Here is a 7127-nt window from a genome sequence, read left to right on the forward strand (position 1 = left end):
GTAAATTAGTAAATTCATTTGTACAATGGCAATCATGCTTTCAGCTCTTATAATTGGGCTTTTGTTCTCAGGCCTTTTCATAAGTCTATTCCTTAGAGGTAACCTCATGTGTGAGAGCTAAAGCAGTTCTCTCATAGACAGTCCTCTGCTCCCCAGATGCCAGGCACAGATTAGCCAAGGAATTATTTCTCCCTTCATTTTCTTCTCTGAACCTCTGTGTTTAGTTTCTGTATCTGATTTTGGCCAGGATAAGAGGCTACATGGGTTATATATGTCCATTATTGTATTTAGAAACTTTTTTGAACAATATGTGTATGTTAGTCCAGAAGTACATGTTTTTTTAATATTTCTCTAATTTACTTTCACTTGTTTTTTACAAATTGCTTATTGCTTCTAGTCTTCAGGCCAAAACCAGGCTCTTCCTACATGTTAGTATATTCAGTATTTAATGCGGTAAGATTGTAATTTAAACTATTCTGCAGTTCTACAAAAAATTAAATGATATTTCATAACCTGTGATTGTTTTTTCTTACAGAGTTGCTAAGGTAACATGCTGGAACTTGTGGTTCAGTTTTGTTCTGCTGACTGTTTATTACATTTTAAAAAGAAAAGATTTATTATATTAAGTTGTATTTATTATTTCTATAACCTCTGCAATTCTCCATGGGCTTCTATGCCAGAGACAAAGGCAGCCTGGTGTTTGGGAGTACCTTTTCTCGGGGGAGATGATGTGGGGGAGAGGTATATAGCACTAGCTTGTAGACCATTAAGTGGCTTGTTGCTCTTACAGAAGACTCAGATGTCGGAGGATTTTCATCATCTGTTGAATTTCCTTTGTTTTGCTAGTACAAGGTAGACGCTCGTTCCTCCTGCATGAGTAGCCTAACATTTGGCATTATTCTTTGTTGAAGCCCTTCTCCTCGTCCATGCTTGGACCAGGCACATCCTATCCCCTTCGGGAGAAGCAGCAAGCCTCCCATGACCTGACCCTGCCTTTCTGTATTGAGGCTTCTCCTGTCTTACAGCTTCTCAGGGTACCTGGCAAGCTTGGGAAGTGCCGCGGTTGCATGTTAGGCCAAGCACAATCAGCTGGGCAGGCTTTGCTGCCTGTGCTTTTCACCCTGCCCATTGTGCCTGCAATTCCACTTCAATGTCATCACAATTCCTTGTATTCAAGGGCTTCTGTGCAGGCTACCCACTTCAGTATTTATTTTACTGATTCATGAATATTTTAAAACACATTCCTCTTGGAATCATAGAATCCCATCTTTTAATTAAAAAGTCAGGTGACCATCAAATGCCTATAGATTGTAGTTTCATCACATGCAGGCTGTTCTGAAGATACAATCTTTAGGGGATCTCAGTTTCAAGGCTTCGGAAAGACCTTTCTCACCCATCACTTCAGTAACTCAAACTTGCTGCTTCCATTGAATTGGGAAAATGGTATGAAAGCATGAAGTGCTTATTAAGTTTAATGTTTTCGTTCACCTAGTTTACTGCCTTCCCATCTGCCCTTTACTTGCAGAGGACTTAAAATAAGATAGAAGCTAGAGGAAATGCAGTTATCCTGCTGTTGTCTATTTAGCTTTCATTAAGTAAGTTGGTGCACGGCTCACACTCATTCTCAAAACCAGCCCATCATCTAAAAGTATTTATGTAAGACTCTTTGCATTATATACCAACCTCTGCAACACTAGTATTAACTACTGACATCTGCCAAGGCTGACTAGTAAGTGCTTTACAGTATCAATTCATCCTAAGCAAAAAGCATGTTTGAGTGCTGCAGTGCTCTTGTTACCGCCAATAAGAAGTATCAGAGCTCATATGACACCTAGCAGAAATTAGTACCCACATTCAAAGAAAAGCTTTTGTTATTTTCCAGAGTATTATGTGGACTTTATTGAGATGACTGCATCTGACACCTGCTGTAATATAAAATGCAGCTATAATTAGCCAACTGATGCTCTCCGCAGTTTAGGTCGAATCCCTTCTGTGGGAATTATGCTTTAAAATATTCAGAACTCCAAGTGGCTCTCATTACATTTAATTTTTACTTAGAATTAGGTGGTCTAGAAAAAAAATTTAGGATTGTAATAGCCCCCCGCTGAATGCCACACAGCAATGTGAAAACCCATAGATTTTTTTCCAAATAAAAAAATGAGAACAGCAGACTACACTACAGCCTTCAATTGAAGTCTGGCTTTGCTTAATTGTACTTTTTGCACTCATCAGTCTCTCCTCTTCAGAGCAAGCTACAAAAATTGCCTGAATAGCCAAAGAAAAGTTTCCCACAGTCACTGGCCACAGAAAAACACCATTGTCCTTCCTCACAGTTTGATGGACAACATTTCTATAAATGGGTAGCCAGTCTGTCAATGGTACCCTTGCTGAAAAGGCAAAAGAAGAGAACAGATTCTGCCAATATCTGACAAAGCATGTTAACACATAATCAGGCATTCACTAGTCAGGCAGCTGCCCCTGGGACCTTCATAACACAGGTGCCTTTAAGCCATTTCCTATTCACAGATAAAGGAAACAAGCAGGAGATACCTGGGAAAGGAGCAGTCTATTGTGGCCTGTCAAATGTCCATCTTCTAGACTGCCTGCATAAAACCAGAAAAAACATAAAGGAAACTTCAGCCTGAACTGCTAAATTATAAAACAGCAAAAGACTCTCCAACTCCATAACTTTAATCTTTGTTCAAATAGTAATTAAATAGGTTAGTGAAGGATTACCATGCTTTATAAGAGGTATCTTCTTCACTCTTTCCTGCATCAAACCAAGCCAAAGATCTGTCCTGTCCCCAAGACCAACAACTAGAACAAAGCCAGCAGTGGTGGTCCCAGGACTATCACCTTCACCCACTGCAGCTTTGGTGTGGTTTTTTCCATGCCTAATCTGCTCAGTTCTTCACCCAGCTGAGATTATTAAATTCATCCTTTAACTGAGGAAACTGGAATTTTCTGATGGACCAGTCTAGTGTGACTAAAAGGTGATTAAGCTGCAGGACAAAGACTCTTTCCCTCTTTTTTTACCAACTTATCTTAGTGAGCCTAACAAGCAAGTGACATTTCATAGTCAATGGTTCCTAAAGGCCGCTAAGTAGAGTGATCATTTTAGCAGTGAGCAGATCATGGTAAGACAACGGTTAGCTTTATGCAAAAGAAAACATTTCTCTTTTGTGACGGCGCATAAACATGCCTATTTCATACACTCAGCATATTAAATGCCAAAATCTATAGCCCCAAGCAGGAACTCCGTTTATATTTAAGTAATCTCATTGATTTTTCATAGTGATTTTAGTAGCACTGCCTGTGTGTTTAAACACAGGAAAAAAAACTTTATCAAATTCTGTGGAAGCTCATGACGGAAGCAACTCATGGAAGCAATATCGAGAAAAAGATTTCAGGAGATGTATCATAACCACTGGAATTGCCCCAATGTTGTTGGGAGGCTCCTGCGGGTGATGCGCTGTCTCTGAGATCATAAACTGCTGCGGTGCAGCACAAAGCACTCACAGCAGAAGCCCAAATATGGCATGGCGTGAACAAATAAGTATGGAAAGGTCCTCTGTGCACTTCTTCATGAAACAGTGCTGATATCTTGCCTTCTCCTCAAGCAAAAATGTTCCGAAGACCATAGTTATGATTTCTCAAAATTACCATTCTCTAAGCGGATCTACTCTTTCATACAGGCTATATAGATATATATTTATATGAATTTAAAACAGGAAAGTTTCTGAGCTCCTGCAATAAAGTTATTCAAATGGAATTCATAGCCATAATGAATTCCATTATGGCTTAATGAAATTAAGCTGAAGCCAAGAATTAAAAAGATTACGGTAAAATGCAGTATTCTAAAATGTAAATGAAAAAATATCTGTGATACCCTTTGCCATTTTTTCTTGGTCAGTTTTGAGAGTTCCATGTACTACGAAGTTCCTTAGCACTGCCCATACCTGTGCAGCTGAGCTGGAGTTACACTTCTCAACATTTAAAAAGGACTGCTTGTTCTCTGTTGAATCAGCCTCAGGTCATTATCAAACTTACAACCTAGGCCCAGTCTTGCAAAGGCTTTTACACACAGGCTTAGCTTTATGCACATGAATAGTCCTTTAGAATTCATTAGAATGATTTGTGCACAAAGTAAGCAGGTGCATGACTAGCTTCACTGAAGGATTGGGACCCAAAATGTCAAAGACTCCATATTCCCTATTAACAAATGCCTCTTCTGCATTAGAAAAATACTGACAGTGTAAAGATGAGTGTGATCTTTTGTTTTGTCCGTTCACTATAATACAATGGAGATCATTCAAATAACTTTATAGTTACTTTATATCCAAAAAGGGCATTATGTATTTACTTGTACAGATGTAGACGTTGGAAGAATACTGCAGGCGGTATGAACACAGAGTGATATATCCAGAGGAGCTTAAAGGATTTATGTGCCTATCTTGCATTGTAATATGGATATATTAACTCCTTAAGGCTATTTGAGAGGCTCGACTCAACTACATAGTATAGGTCCCTAATTTCAACTATCAGTCCATGAATCGCATATCTAAAGCAGATCTGGATCTGGTTCCTGAAGCCAATGGAGGAGCCTGCTAGGATACTGAATGATTGATTGGACCAATAATAACAGATGCGGTCTATTGAATGATAACTGTCCAGCTACTGGGGTACAGAGATTTATAAGTTAACTGCTGAAGCAGGAGGTAAATTTAAATTTGAGCAACTTAACTGTTCCACAGAAAAGGCTAGGAAGCCTGTATGTTTAGAAAATGACTTGGCTCCCAGCTAAGCTGTGTGAAAAGCTTGTACATAGTACAGCTGAAGAACCCTATTTTAAATATTCTTAAGCATCCATCACCATTATTTCTTTTAAAATAATAGCCAAATTATACTAATAAAGATGCAAGCTACAGTTTTTAAAATCAAGCACTCAGCAATCAAGGAATCCCAAAAGTTAAAGTTTCTCTGAAGTAAATGTGCTATATTCCTCTTTTCCTGTTAAATATAGATTTTCAAGTATCCCATTAAACCTGAGTTAAATATATGCTATGTGCAGCATGTACATATTAATGCAGTGGAAAATCATTAATTTTTAGACTATCTTCAGGTATGAGTGCTTAATTTCACAATGCTTGTGTCAATTTACTGAGAGTTTACAGACAAGGGAAACACTATGAGCATAGAAACCTACTCTGCAAGACACCTACATTTTCATGTGATAGTCTCAAAAGGAAATTACAGAAAGGAGGTTTATAATCAAACCTTTCAAAGTAGCTATAGAAGTCTAAAATTCGTGAACACAGAACAATTATAATAATAGTTCACTGACTTCTAAGAGAGCTGTTGAGCTGGGCCTTGCAGAGGTCAGTTCTCGATCCTAAATTATATAACTGAACTGAAGAATTTTGTGCAGAAGATGCTAATCTTATTTGCAGACAGCAGCAAGAAAGAGGGGGCAGTCAAGTAGATAAAAAATATGGTGTAAAATTACTGAACAAAGACATGAAAAATAATGACCAAAGTAAGGCAAAGCATGGAGCAGTATTGGAAAATCTGAAGGGTAAAAAAATTCAGAAAGCAAGGGCCACGGGTCTACGTGCACGTCAGGATAGGGACACTAAACAGAAAGCAGGCAACAGCCTCATGAAGATATTGCATTTTGTTAGGAATGATAAAATTACTGCAAGTCAGAAATATAAGATACTTGTAGTTGCCTTTTTTTTTTTTTTTTCTTTAAATGCAAATACATCACAGCTGTATTTCCCACAGGACATTCATACAAATCCCCTTCCAATCCTGTCTGAACAGGGCTTTCTAAATTTTGATAGAGTGAGAGAAACACCGAAAGGTCAGCAAAGACATTTGCTTTGAAGGAATGCAGCTCCTATTGGAGAATTAGATTTGCAATTCAGAGCCTTTATTTGATGAAGTTAATAAGCACATGGCTACATTTTAGGGAAGCAGGCTGAGTTTCTTCAGCTGGAGCAGTGCTTAAAATTAGGCACCAGCTTAAGCATCTTGTTGAACCAGGACCCATAACCTTCGTTGGAGTGATGCCTTTTCCTAGGTACCCAGGTAGCAACAGAAGTGCTCTTCTTCTGAAATTAATGCTTGGAAAAAGAAATAGAAACTTTTATTCTGGAGGGGACTTTGTTATGTCCTATTCTATTTTAATCCAATGGGTAGGATACTATCTATTTTCTATTTATAAACTGAGATAATTTAGTGCAGCACTGATAATCTGAATATTAAGGAAAACTACATTTACAGTAGTCACTGCCAAGCTGAACCACTTGCCTGGGGCACTGGGCAGAATTCAGTGTATTGTTTTTATCTTTGAAGCTCCCAATGATTTCAGTTTAATTTTTTTCTGAAGTGTTGTCTCTTTTGCCTTTCTATGCACTACAGCTGACATAAGCAGAAGTACACAGCATGAGCTTTTCTATTCAGGAGAAAAATCTGCTTGTACATTACACAGGCTCCTTAGCTCAGCATTTCACTCTTTAGCACAACAAACCTCAACCACTGGTACATTCTGCAAAGCACCCACCTTTCTTTGGGTGTTAGTTAGGGACAAAATTAAAGTGCGAGTTCAGTAATTACGTTAATGTAATATTCAGCAGAAATAGTGCTAGTAATTATAACAGTGGTGATCAGCAAACAGAACTTGTGTCACTTGATTAAACTTTACTGTGATTTTAAAGTGCCTAAAGGCACCTAGAGTTGGAAAGAGGTGTATATCTTTATCATTTTATGAACCAAATAAAAAGGAGCAATAGTCCAAAACCAAAAGAAAATTCTTTTCCATTTCAAAATAATTTTCATCCAAACAACAATATTTGCTATTGTGTTTATATTTTTGGTGGGAGAGGCTTTCATACACCTCAGAGATCCGTTTCAGGGATCCAAGCTGCAGAAGATTTAATATTATCATGATAACTCTATCCCTGAATGTTGAAAGCAATTCCAGATTATTCCCTCCCTTGGTAGTCACATTATTAAAATATCTCAAAGCGGACATTACTGCCAAGTTACACGTATTTAAATCTTCTGATCCCTCGTTCTAAACTAGAATCTGTATCTCCGGCAATCTACTTCTTGCCAGTTTTCTA

Source organism: Accipiter gentilis, chromosome 22 (genome assembly GCF_929443795.1).
Source record: "Accipiter gentilis chromosome 22, bAccGen1.1, whole genome shotgun sequence".
Taxonomy (NCBI): domain Eukaryota; kingdom Metazoa; phylum Chordata; class Aves; order Accipitriformes; family Accipitridae; genus Astur; species Astur gentilis.